Here is a 13,504-nt window from a genome sequence, read left to right as displayed (position 1 = left end):
AACAGATAGCTGAATCACAATAATAATGGAGTTAATACTTCATTGCCTACGTACTGGCCTGCGTACTGGAGAGATTCTTTCATATGCAATGAAGGATGGGGATTTATTCAATCCGTATCCAAATCTAAAAGGAAACTGTACAAGATCTTTGGTGCATGTATCTTCACTTCCTTCTGGCAACAGAGTAGGACCTTCACCTGCAATATTACAGACAATTGTAGAATTGTTTGATTACGAGGTTCAGTACATACATTGATAGCAAAAATTTAGTGCAGACTGTGCCTTCCATACAGATAATAACGGAATGAGTTATCGCCCAAACAACAGCCAAAGTTTCAAAATCAATGGCTACATAATTCCTCTCAGACTCTCAGATTTAGAAAGTTAATGGCTGGAATATGCTACATGGGTGTAATAATAATAATAATAATAATAATAATAATAATAATAATGAACTTTTCAGTGTACATATACATGCATACATACAAGTTGCAGATGTTGGTATGATAGAATCGGGACATGTGGCAGCACACTGATGGTCCACTGACATCCTGTGTCAGTGGCCAGAAACTAAATTGTAGTAATGATTAGCTGCAAAGTTTACTTACTTGATTACTTAAAGGGAGGAAAATTAACAGTTAAAGGGAGTTGAAATTAGGTTGGTGAGGGATCTTAAACACTTTGAGCATGGACATAGAAATGAAAAAGAGCAGGTGTTGTTGGAGGTGAAATTGGCAGTGAAATGATTCCACAGATAATCTAAAAGTTTGGCTTTTATCTTGAGTGGGTTGTCCTAGTAGTTGATAACGGGAAGGGCATTCCAGATGCGAGGAAGCCGGTTAAAATAGAAGTTACTAGTGGAATTGTCAGGTGATCTTGTTTGGAGTAGCTTGTTTCCAGAAGCTAGACGTGTGTGACCAGTTGCAAATTTAATGAAATTATTGATGTCAAATCCATTGTGAGGGTGGTGGAGATTTTTAAGAAAGAACATCACATCATTTACATCAAGAATGTACATCAGGGGTAGCATATGGAGTTTAATAAGACGAGACTTGTAGTCAGTAGAGTAATCATTTAGAATGTATTTAGTCGCACGCCTCTGAACACGTTCCAGTTGCTGAATGTGCTTAATTAGGTGGGGTTTCCAGATGACCGAACAGTAGAAAAACTGGGATCTAACAAGAGAGGTATATAGTCAAGATTTGGCTTGGACATAATTTTGTAGGGAGAAAGTTCTTCTTAGAAGTCCAAGTACCTGATAGGATTTGGAGACAATGTGGTTATAGTGAGCATCCCATGATAGGTCGCTTGATAACATAATTCCTAGATCTTTGTATGTATCAACACAAGAAATCTGGGAGGTGCCAATATTGTAAGATGTTGGAGATTTCCTTTTAAAAGATAGCAGAAAGATTTTTGATAGACCGAATAGAAGATTCCAGTGGGTACTCCAAAAGTTTAAATTATTTAAGTATTCTTGAAGTTTAAGTGAATCTAGTGGTGAGGAGATAGTTTTGATGCATTTGGTGTCGTCTGCAAATAGAAACAATAGACAAAATTTAATCATGTCCGGAATATTATTAACATATATGAGAAATAGAAGGGGGCCAAGTATACTTCCCTGTGGGATTCCGGATAGAACTGGGAGGAGGTGAGACAAAGAGTTGTTAATCTTCACACACTGATAACGATTAAGTAGATATGATTCAAACCATGACCAAAGCTTGCCAGAAATTCCAAGTGATCAAAGTTTGAATAGCAGTTCCTTGTGGGGGACACTGTCAAAAGCTTTTTTGAAGTCAAGATAGACTACATCAGTTTGGTCATTAGTACTAAGTATGGTGTTCAACATGAAAAGCAACTGTTGCACTGTGGATCGATTTTTTAAGAAGCCAAACTGCTGAGGTGAGAGAAAACTTGAAATGTAAGAAATGGTTTTGTTGTAAACTAGTTGTTCTAATACCTTAGATGTTATACAGAGTAGAGAAATTGGACGATAGTTAGTAACTTGAGTCTTGTCACCAGATTTATGTACAGGAACAATCATGTGTATGCGCCATTCATAAGGTATGGAGCAACTATTTAAACTGATTGTAAACAAATGGTGCAATGGCTTAGCAAGAATGTTAGCATATTGTTTGAGAATCCTTGGGCCAATACCATCAATACCAGTGGCCTTGTCAGTATGAAGTGAGATGAGTGCTTCATATACTTCCTGTTCAGATATTTGGATTGATACTAAGTGACGTCTGAGAGATGGGTCAATTTTGTCAGGGTAGGGTGGGAGTACGAAGTCTGAAGAGGTAAACACAGAGAAGAAATATTCATTAAAAAGAGAGGCTTTGTCAGCATTGTCTGTGGCAGGAGCACCGTTATAAAGGACAGAGGATGGTATAAAGCTGGATTTTTTGACACTTATATATTTGTAGATCATGGAGTTATTATTTGGTGCAAAGTTATTGATTAACTTTCTTTCAAACTCTGACTTGGCTTTATGGATTTCATCAGACAGTGACTATTCAGCAGTGTGTAAACGATTCCTGATACTGGAGGAGGGAGATCTGCGAAGTCTTTGTTTAAGAGACCTGATACAGTTAATCTGATGTCTGATTGTTGGAGTGAAATATTTGGGCTGGTGAGTAGCATTGAGCTTGATCTTTGGAATAAATTTTGCCATGGCGTCGCATAATGTGGATTTTATATATGACCAGATAAATTCAACATTGTTAGACTGAAAACAATTGGAAAAATCAATATTGTACAGAAAGTTAGTCAGGCCATCGTAGTCTCCCTTATTGTAGTCAAAAATGTAGATTGGTTAAGAGGTGATACTGTGTTGGGTAGTTGATAGCTGGAGTTTGAAGCTGATTAAGTAATGGTCAGACTTTGTTACCGGATTTAGATCATTAGATATAACAATGCATATGTCTGTGACTGAGTCGGGTGAATTAGTGAAGATTAAGTCAAGGGTGTTGCCATGAATATGAGTTGGACTGTCAATAACTTGAGAGAAATCATATTGGAATGAAAGATCACATAAGCTTGAGGAAAATTTGCAGTTACTAGACAGAGTGGCCCAATCAATGTCTGGGGAGTTGAAGTCACCAAGTATAAAGGTCTTTACTGAGGATTGCATTGTAGTCTCTAAATAGGACAAGAGATCCTGCTTGTATACTTCAGAGCAGTTAGGTGGATTATAAATAAGACACAGGTTAATAGGTTCATGCAGCATTAGCTGGATAGTAAGGGCTTCAACTTCATCAGGGATGCTAATAATTCTAGTGGGGATCGTCTGCTTAATTGCTATCAGTATACCTCCACCTCTGGTTTTACGATCATGACAGTAGATTGAGAAGAAAGGGGGTAAAATTTCATTGTCGTAGATAAAATTTGACAACCAGGTTTCAGTGATTGCAATAATTTGAAAATCATGCGAGAGGACAAAGCTTGACAGATTAGTTAAATTGTTTACTAGACTACATGCGTTCCACAAACAGTCTAGTCAATTTGACTCTTCCATAGGGGATGGAGTGGAAACTGAGGAGTTGGTGGAAGCATTTGGGGCATTGGATGTGTCAGTGTTTGAAACATTGGTCACAGGTTGGAGGCTTGCAGATAGTAAGCAGAGTTGAGAGTTTTGCACTGCTGCATAGAGCTTATGATTGATGTACAGACTGTTCCCACGAATTTTGATGTGCTTGCTCTCGGTGCCACTATCAATGAGGCTTCGTCTCTCTTTTAATAGGATACTTTCGATTTTACGCTCCTCAGCTGACATATCAGGTTTGATTGCTATACCAGATGACAAAGAACTTTTACATGATAGAACAAGGGTAGCTTCAAAGGCTCTCAGGAATTTGACTAGAATGGGGCGGGAGCGAGTACTACTTTGATTGTATTTTCCGAGTCTGTGGAAATCCTTCATTGATTCAGGTGTAATAGATAGCTTGAGGTCAGAGAGAACTTTCATTAAACAGTCAAGGTCATGCTTCGTCCGGTCGTGCTTACTAGTGTTTGCTGGTGATTCCTTTAGGCCATAAACAACAACATTGAATTTCTTGTCAAGTGATGAAGCTGGTTTAGGGATAGATAGTTGATTATTATTTTTAAAGGTTGCAGTAGGGTTGGCGGCAGCATTGTTAGTTGGTGCAATTGGTTGGCTTGGCTTGAGGACTTGGTTAGACTTTTCGGTACCAGAAATCACCTTAGCTTCAACATTTTCTAGCCTCTTCACAAATGAAGTTTGTTTACGAAGGTCGTCTTCAATCTTGGCAATTTTAGTTTCCAAAGCATTTTGTTTGTCTTGCATTTCGTTAAAAATTTTTAGAGCTCCAGTGACTTTCAGTCGACCAGTGGTACAGAAGAACATGATATTGGGCGACGAGTCACTGAGGATGTCATACACTTTGTCAGAGATGCCAGCACATCGGCTGTGTTCCCAATGGTAGCAAAATTCACATAGCAAACCGTTATCTTCAATCGATTGGTCACAAGAAATACACGACTCAGTTTCCGCAGTGACCCCTTCTTTTGTTTTCTTGGTTGGTGGAGTGGAAGTACCAGTCGATCTGTCACGTTTCGTCGGCATTGTGGCCCCAGGGTAGTCTCCCCGGGATCGACTGTAATTTTCCATCCATCTGAAGCTGGGACAATATATATCACTCCCAGTCCTAGAATACTGTCAATATGAAGTATTGATAGGCAAGCACAGGTGTGGTCGTCAAACATACCCTCAGTTGGTTAAAGGCACACTCACATTATGCAGTCCATCAAAATGGTCAGAGCATATAAGGGTTGTGCAATTGAGGAAAATCATTTTGCAAATCTAATGAGATGTTGACATTACACCTCAATCCTCAACTTCTGAACAGCAAAAATTTATTACTATTCTGTGGATTTAGTTTTTGGTTTGCATCCTTGAAACACCTGCTACAAGTATAAGTTTCCACTTTGATCTGCAGATTTTAAATCTAGTGTGGCAAAGTACAGTGGAACCTCAGTTATCTGGACCCCACTTCACTTTGAATGGCCCATCTTGTCCAATAGGTCATCTATTCATTAAGGTCTCTGTAGTCAATACAGAATCAAAGAGATCCATCTCACACCAACACCATAGGGCTTGCTCTTTGAGGGTTGTATTATTTCCACTGTGTTGCATCTTGTCTAGATGAGTGACAATTTCTTGCTTTGCTGAGTATGGTAAATGTCAAGCAGCTTGTTTTATATCAAGTCTCCAGTGTCAAAACTCTACAAGATTAGTCTCCCCTCTATCCTCATCTTTCAATAATAATATATCATGGTATTGCTCCAGAGTGGTAAGTGGTCCATTCATTTGTTCAGTAGACAGTAATTGGGAGGTACAATGTAACCTCAGTTATCTGGCCAAACTACAGAAATGACTGCTCTATTAGAGTAGTGACTGTTCTATTAGAGTAGTCTAATACTACAAACACTACATGATATTTTTACCAATGTTGTTTATGGTTATTTACACACAGTTTCACAGATATGGACTTTTCAAACTTACAGACCACTCCTAGTCCCAAGGGGTTCAGATAACTGAGTAGGACTCTGTACTTGTTTTCCTAATTATCTAGCTTCCGCCAACAAACATGTTCATGTGAGTAGGCCTGAATCTCAAATGCTAACTTGGCTAGGCATACTATTGTCATTTTGTTCATTCTCCACTCTCTGTTGTGGTTCTGCTGTAATTGGTATAGTTAATTCATCATCGCACCCTCCATAACAACAATTTCTACAGGCTTTTCTTTTGTTTGACGTAGATGCTTTCAGTTACGTCTGTGTATTTGTCCATTATTTGCTCTGACTAGATAAGATCGTGCACCAACTTTCTTTACAACTGTAGCTTTCTTCCATTGATCACGATGTTTTAATGGGCTGAATGCGAACAAATTGTCCTACAACAAGTTCTGGTAGTTCTTTTGCTGTTTTGTCATATTGCTGTTTTGTTTTTGTCTTTCAACATTGACTTTCCTCTATGTTTCAGCAGTTTGCTGGAGTTTGGTAACTGTGTCCATGTTCTTCGTGACTGCAACTTTTGCACTGGACTGTATTGGCCTCCTTCTGTTGGTGTGTTGCGCCATGCCAGTATTGCCAGGTTTATGGCTACATCATCTTGGGTCACCTTCTCAGAATGTTTTTTGCAATTTTCACTGCTGATTCTGCCTTGCCATTGCTTTGACTGTGATACTGGGAGTTAGTCACATGCTTTATTCCCCACTTATTTAACAAAATTGTCATATTGTTGAGCTCTGAACTGTGGCCCATTGTCAGTGATTATAGTTACAGGTATACCATACCTAGCGAAGTGAGCCTTGGTGTGCTTAACAATAGTATCACTTGATGTGTCAGTTACTTGATCTAATTCCCAAAAATCACTGTAGTAGTCAATGGTTATGAGGTATGACTTTCCTGCAAATGTACAGAGGTATTGTGCTACAATAGCCAATGGTGTAGTGGGTATTTCTGGTGACATCAGTGGCTCTTTCTGTTGTTTGGCCACATAGTCATTACATGTGGGGCATTGGCTTGCTAGGTACTGGATTTCTCTTGCCATACCAGGCCAGAATATGACATCCCTTGCTCGTCTTACACATGCTTCTGACCCTTGGTGACTCAAGTATGTCCTTTTCAGCATGAGAGGGCGCATTCTTTTAGGGACTACTACTTTGTTCTTTTAAAGATAATATTATTGTCTGCTACCAGTTCATCTCTGTAAGGCCAGTATGTTCTGATGGAGGGTTGTAGGTCCTGCTTGAGTTCTGGCCATCCATTGTGGTTGGCTTTGGTTAGCTCCTTGAGTGTGTCATCCTTGAGCTAGGGTAGCTTCTCTGAGGGTAGCTAGTCCACTGTCACTGAGTCTCACATGCTTGGCTGGGTCAGTTTCTTCTGTTCAACCTGTTTTCCTGATGTAATTGAAAAATTTCATAATCTGCTCTCTGTGTTGGTATCTGCTCATGTAAATATGCCCGACTAAGCATGTCAGCAATTTCTTTCCTAGGGCAACATAAGACTTTGAGGGTGTATTTCTGCGGTCTTAGTAGCATCCGCTGTAGTCGTTTAGGTGCATTGTATATAGGCTTACTGAAAATCAGCACTAAGGATCTATGGTCAGTATGTATGGTTGTCTGTTTTCGGCCATGAATATACTGATTGAACCATTCACACACAAACACAATGGAGAGACACTCTTTTCTATTTGTGCATAATTCTGTTTGGCCTTCATTAACGAGCGTGACACAAAGGCAACCGGTTGACCCTGTTGTAGGAGTGTGGCCCCCAAGCCCTTTTCTGAAGCATCACACTGTATTGTGGCTTCATCATGCACATCATAAAACTTCAAAACTGGAGCCTTTGTAATTATGGTCTTTAGTAACTGAAACACTGATTCTTGTTTACTCTGCCATGTGAACACGGCTGACTGTTCAGTGAGTAGTCTCAACGGCGCTGCCACCTGTGCTAGCTGTGGTAAAAAAACGAGACAAATACTGCAAACAACCTAAAAAACGCTATACTGCCTTCTTACTATCTGGTCTAGGCATGTCTGTTATCGCTTTGACTTTTGTTGGGTCTGGACAGAGACCATCTTTAGTCAAGCGATGTCCCATATACGAAACTTCTGAGAGACAGAGTTTAAGTTTTTTCTTATTGAGTTTCAGCTTTGTTTCTCATGCTCGTTGCAGAAGATGTTTCAAGTTGGCATCATGGTCTCTCTGGCACTCTTCATTTGTATCACCACACTCAAAAACAAGAATGTCATCCGCGATAACCTCCACTCCCTGTAGACCCTATAGAGCTGTGTGTATTCTCCGTTGAATTCTTCTGGAGCAGATGATATGCCAAAGGGCATGCGCAGGTAACGGTAGCGACCAAATGGGGTCCAGAATGTTGTTAGGTATGAGCTTTCATCATCCAACCGGACCTGGTGGAAGCCGTCTTTGGCATCTAGCACCGTAAATATCTTCACCTTTGCAAGTGTGGGAAGGACCTCTTCAAGTGTGGGCATTTGGTACTTCAGACGTTTAATTGTCCTGTTTAGGTCTCTGTGGTCTATACACAGTCGAAGCTTACCAGGCTTTGTAACTGCCACCATGTTACTAATCCAAGGGGTCACCTTGGTTATTATACCTTGTTTAGTAAGCTCTGCTAATTTTTGCTTCAAAGACTCTTTCATTTCCACCGGTACTCTCCTTGGAACGTGTTGCACTGGCACTACTGAATTGTCTACATCAATGTGGTATTCATTACCCAAGCACCCTAAACCCTTAAACACATCATCATACTGTTCAATAAGTTTAGTACTTGTTACATTACAAACTGTATGCGCTGTTATTATTCCTAATTCCATACATGTGGTACCTGATAAAAGTGGCTTCTGCTTTCCACCTATGACTTTAAAGATCAGCTGGTATGTCTGGGAATTGTAAGTGTACACTGGCCTAAAGTGTTAATCACTGAATTGTCATAACATTTCAGTTTTGAGATTTCTGGTTGCAGAGGTGGGTTTGTGGTATGAAGAATCGCACACACACATCTGTCTTACTCATCACATTACAGGTTGCTCCCGTATCTACGTAAATGACAATCAAGGGTCCCAGCTCATGTTTAAGCCAATGGCACAAAGAATTTCCCTTCCCGATTGTGTTTGACAGTTCCCACTTGTTCAATAGTGAATAGCTCATCCTCACTCTCTGATGCTTCAGATGGCAACTCCTGTACTATGGATATAGGCTTGACTCTTCCTTTTCCTTGCAAGCAGACAGTATGGAAATGATTCACTTTTCCACACTGGTGGAAAATCTTGCCATAAGCTGGACAATGTGTTCTGTCTAGTGCATGGTTTCCTCCACAGTACTTGCAAGTTGGGTGGTGAGCCTTAGGTTTCTTGTACTTGATACTCTTCTTCAGATTCACTGCGTTATTGGGTTGCTTGCTTCACTGCCAATGTCTTTTAACTGCTCCTGTGCTGCTTCATTGATTTGCAGGGCTTCTAATGCTTTTTAAAACATACACTCCTTTTTATCTGAATAGGCGAGCTTTTGCACCTTGGTCACGGAAGCTTAGCACGAGGCAATCACGCAGCATCTCATCGTTTATGTTTCCGAATTTGCAAGATTCTGCTAAGTGTCGTAGACAGATTATGTACTGGTCCACAGTCTCGCTTTGCTGCTGCTGAGCTGAGTGAAGCAAGTGTCATTTGTACAAAATATTCCGAGTATATAGGTGCAAAATATTCCTCCAACTTTTTGAGAATCTTCGTTGGCTTTTTCTTGTCTTCTTCGGTAAGTTCTATACGTGAAAGGATTTGTTGGCACTCTCTTCCCATCACCGTCTTCAATGTGGCTATTTTTATTGTGTCATCTTTGTCATTTAGTTGCGTGGCAGTAGCAAAGTCGGTGTAAGCTTCTTTGAACGCTTTCCAATTCACTGCAACGTTTCCGGCACAGACCATAGGGTCAGGGGGAGGAAGTTGACAGTTCGCCATCTCAACTCTGTAGTCTTAAAATCACTTCAATTATAACACCATGTGTCGCATGTCCATTATTCTAATTGAAGGTACAACTACAACTGACATGCATGCACGTACAATTACATTAAGCAACTATCCCTAACACCTACTTAAACAGTACTATGCTAATATAGTCAGCTACTCTAATAGAGCAGTCATTTACTTTGACAAAACAGTCAGGTGCATCTGAGGTTATGAATAATCATTAATCTTAAAATGTTTAACAACTTCTAGACTCTAAAATGTACAACATATATGTTGCTTGTCGGGCCTTCTCCTAGCTGCATTAGTATAATTTCCACTGCAGCTTAGTATCTGTTAACTTACTTTCAACACGTAGTGGCCACCTTGTTCAATTAAAATTATTCACAGCTTTAATATAAGATGGCTAAACAAAAAAAAATTCAACCCCCCCTTCAACTATAAATTTTATTGCTATGTCCCTGTCTTGATGAAGAGTCTTGGTGTATCTAACATCAAATCTAGCAGTAATTAAGAAAATTCTTGCAGAAATCCCAAAGTTACATTCTGATTTTTTTGGTCTGCCTGCCTAGGCCTAGCTTACAATAGTTGTCAAAAGGCTAGTAGATCCAAAACAGCACATTAGTTTATATGACAATAATGAGAGCTCATACATGGTATTGCATTTTACAATTCTGACAAATGTACTCTCTCTATGCCTTACCTTTTTACATTTTGCCTTCAACATTTCCCCACCAACATTTCTTTCATGTGAGGAGACCATAAATATCCCTTTATATCAACACTTCTCTTTACAGTGTATATATACAATATAAAATAATCTGTAGTGCATATACTACTGTAAGAGGCTGAGAGTAGATAGCTTCACATATAATGATTGGTTTGCTATAAAAACAGAGTACACTGACCATGCCCCTCACCAGAGGCTCAGTCAAGATTAGCAATTACAAGATACATACTCTAATAAAACAAACATCCTAGTACAACAGCTGTGCATGGAATTCTTATAGAATAATCACACAACAAAAACAAACAAATTAGTGTATTATTAATTTTAAAGGAAATAGAGAGACTAAAGATCTAATGGTATTACAAATTTTCCACTTTTACATTGAATAACAACATGCCAATGTAGGATTTCCATAGCTATGCTATAATATCATAGTATATTAGAGAAAAATGAAGTAGGGATCCAAGCAACAAAAAGTAGTGACACAAGAGATGAATGATGGTATTACAGCATACATAGCTTTGTGGGAAATCCCTACATTGGCATGTTATAACAATCATTTTGTTTAATGCCAAAGTAGGGATTTTCCCACTGAGCTATGCTGTAATACCATCATTCATCACTATTTTTACAAATATACTAGTTTTTTTTTAATAGCATACAGCTATAACATGTAACTGTTCTATTAGGGTGACTGCTGTATTAGAGTATCTTGAGCCAGCATTTTGCCTTACCAGGGGTGTGTCATTATTTCATATTTTAATTGTGCTAGCATTATGAATACAGCTAGACCAATAATAATAGGTCATGATTGTAAATAGATTGTTAATCATTATTAATCAACCAAGATCGTATTAGGTAAGTGCTTAAATAAGTTTGCAGTGCCTAATTATGCTGCTCAAGGAAAGTGTTGATAAGGAAATTACCACCTCAATATGGTTTCATTGCATGAAGAAGGACAAAAGTTAAGACCAACCTGATTGAAGAAAGGTAAGGCGCAGAGGGCACACAGAACCCCAAAAGGCACATCCCACTGGTGTGAGTTTGTTATTGTGGTGTAAAAATGGTGGCCGCACATTGCTTCATTTGGCCTCTAGTCTTGCAACTGTGGTCAGGCAGGTGGTAGACAGGGGCAGGCAGGCAGGCAAGCAGGCAGGCAGGCAGGCAGAAAATGCTCTATTTGGACTAATATTATTCCGTACATCACATAAGGTGTTTCTAGGATGATTTTAAAGGCAGAATTTTAGGTGGCACACATATTTTTTTGGGGATCCCTACTTAAACAGTACTATGATACCATCATGACTTTTATTCCACTGCCTTTTGTCACATGGATATGTCAATACGCTGTTTTGATCAATTTCTGGTGGTAACTACAAACTGTATAATATACCCGTTGTTGTATGTTGAAATGTGTATAGGCTAGTATATTATGCCTTGTATGAAAGAACTTCCAGCACAGCTAATTATCCATCTATGGTACCACTCAAATGCAACATCATCTCACGAGAGTGCAAGCAATTAAACAACTTGCTAATTAAAGGGTATGGCACCATTTCGTAGCAAGTATTCATCCTACTAGTGAGTGAAATGGGTGTCACATCCTTTAATTTGTGAATTCTTAATTGTTCGCAATCTCGCAAGATGACGTTGCATTTGAGCAGTGTCTTTGCTACATTAATATGCACCGAAAAGATTCCAAATCCCTGCTGTTGTGGCTCCTTTGGGGCATGCCTGGATTGCATGTTGCTGGGGATCAAGTCACCACCGAGTCTAGTACATTTCACAGGGTTTTTGTTTCAAGGTTCTTACTCCCTGTATTCACAGGGTTTGTCCTTCTCACAGGTCCCTTAGCATTTACAGACAGAACTGCCATACAACAAATAATTAGACTTATTTCATAATACATACAGAATGATAGTACTGTTTAGACTATGATATAGCTCATTTAGAGGGTTACTAAATCACTTAGTCACCTGACATGCTCATTTAGTCACCTACACATGTTCATTTAGTAACCCGCCCTCAGGCAATTTTGTACGTGAAAAATAATTATAACATGAAAGATACACTGGAGTACTTGATAATACTGTAATACAATTCTTCTCCGTGTTCTGCGAATAATTCTGGAGAAATAGTAGACTAAGCGGCATATCTACTATAGCTCTAGCCGTTACTCTGGTTACAAATCGAATAATTATTTTTGTGGGCGTTGTAAGGACTTCAGGAAGAAACCGTTGTGCTGTTCTGCATTGCTCTTTCACGCCACCCTAATGCTCTGGCTATAAAGGTATATACTTTAAACCATAGTCTAAATAAGTTAGACACCGTGACCAATGGGAACTAAGCGATTTAGTAACCCCTCTGGCCCTTAGTAGCGCCCTCGCTGCGCTCGGGACGCTACAGCCTCAGGCCATCAGGGTTACTAAATTGCTTAGTTCCCTTGGTCTTGGTGTCTAACTATTATGTAGTACATAGTAGTGTTCATGCAGTTTCCTATTAAAACCAGCATAGTGAAAAATTGTTAATTTAAAAATAAAGTGGAAGCCCGTATATTAGAGATCATGGAGGTTTGGGTTTTTCTGGCCAAATAATATCATCCAAAAACCAGCTTCACAACACCATCCTGGTGCCTTGGCAGTATTGGTTAGGTATAACCAAGCCCAAAAGTGCCTTCAGTATGACCCTAAATGCTTCCAGTAGGTAGTTACAATTTTATTAAAAATCTTATTCAACAAGTACACAAAAAATTTGGAATTTTCAACTAGAGTAGGGACCATAGCACATCACTAAAAAGTACTTAAACAAGCTGGAGTAGTGCACGATATTAAATCCAATAAGAAGTGTTATGTGCATTTCTGTTATGGTATCTTGGAACACAGTAGGGATATAACACTTCTTATTGTTTCACTGTGATTTAATATCGTGCATTACTCCAGCTTGTTTCAGTACTTTTTATCGATGTGCTATGGTCCCTACTCTAGTTGAAAATTCCCGTGGCAAATTTCTTTTGTGTACTTGTTTGTTTATTATGACTGGTGAACCCACGCATACCGCATCTGAAATGGCACTGCGCACCCCCCGGCTATATCAGTTATCGTCTGAAAAGTGAAGTATCCATTGTCAGCTATGTTCAACCCGTTACACAGCATTTCGAATCAAGAACTGTTCGAAAAGCACCTTTGCAATCCATGCATACTGAAAGAAAGAAATGGTACCGCCTACCCCAGTTATATCAATTATCGTCTGAAAAGTGAAGTATC

The sequence above is a fragment of the Dysidea avara genome, chromosome 10 (genome assembly GCF_963678975.1).
Source record: "Dysidea avara chromosome 10, odDysAvar1.4, whole genome shotgun sequence".
NCBI classification, from domain to species: domain Eukaryota; kingdom Metazoa; phylum Porifera; class Demospongiae; order Dictyoceratida; family Dysideidae; genus Dysidea; species Dysidea avara.
Note: the sequence above shows the minus strand (reverse complement) of the source record.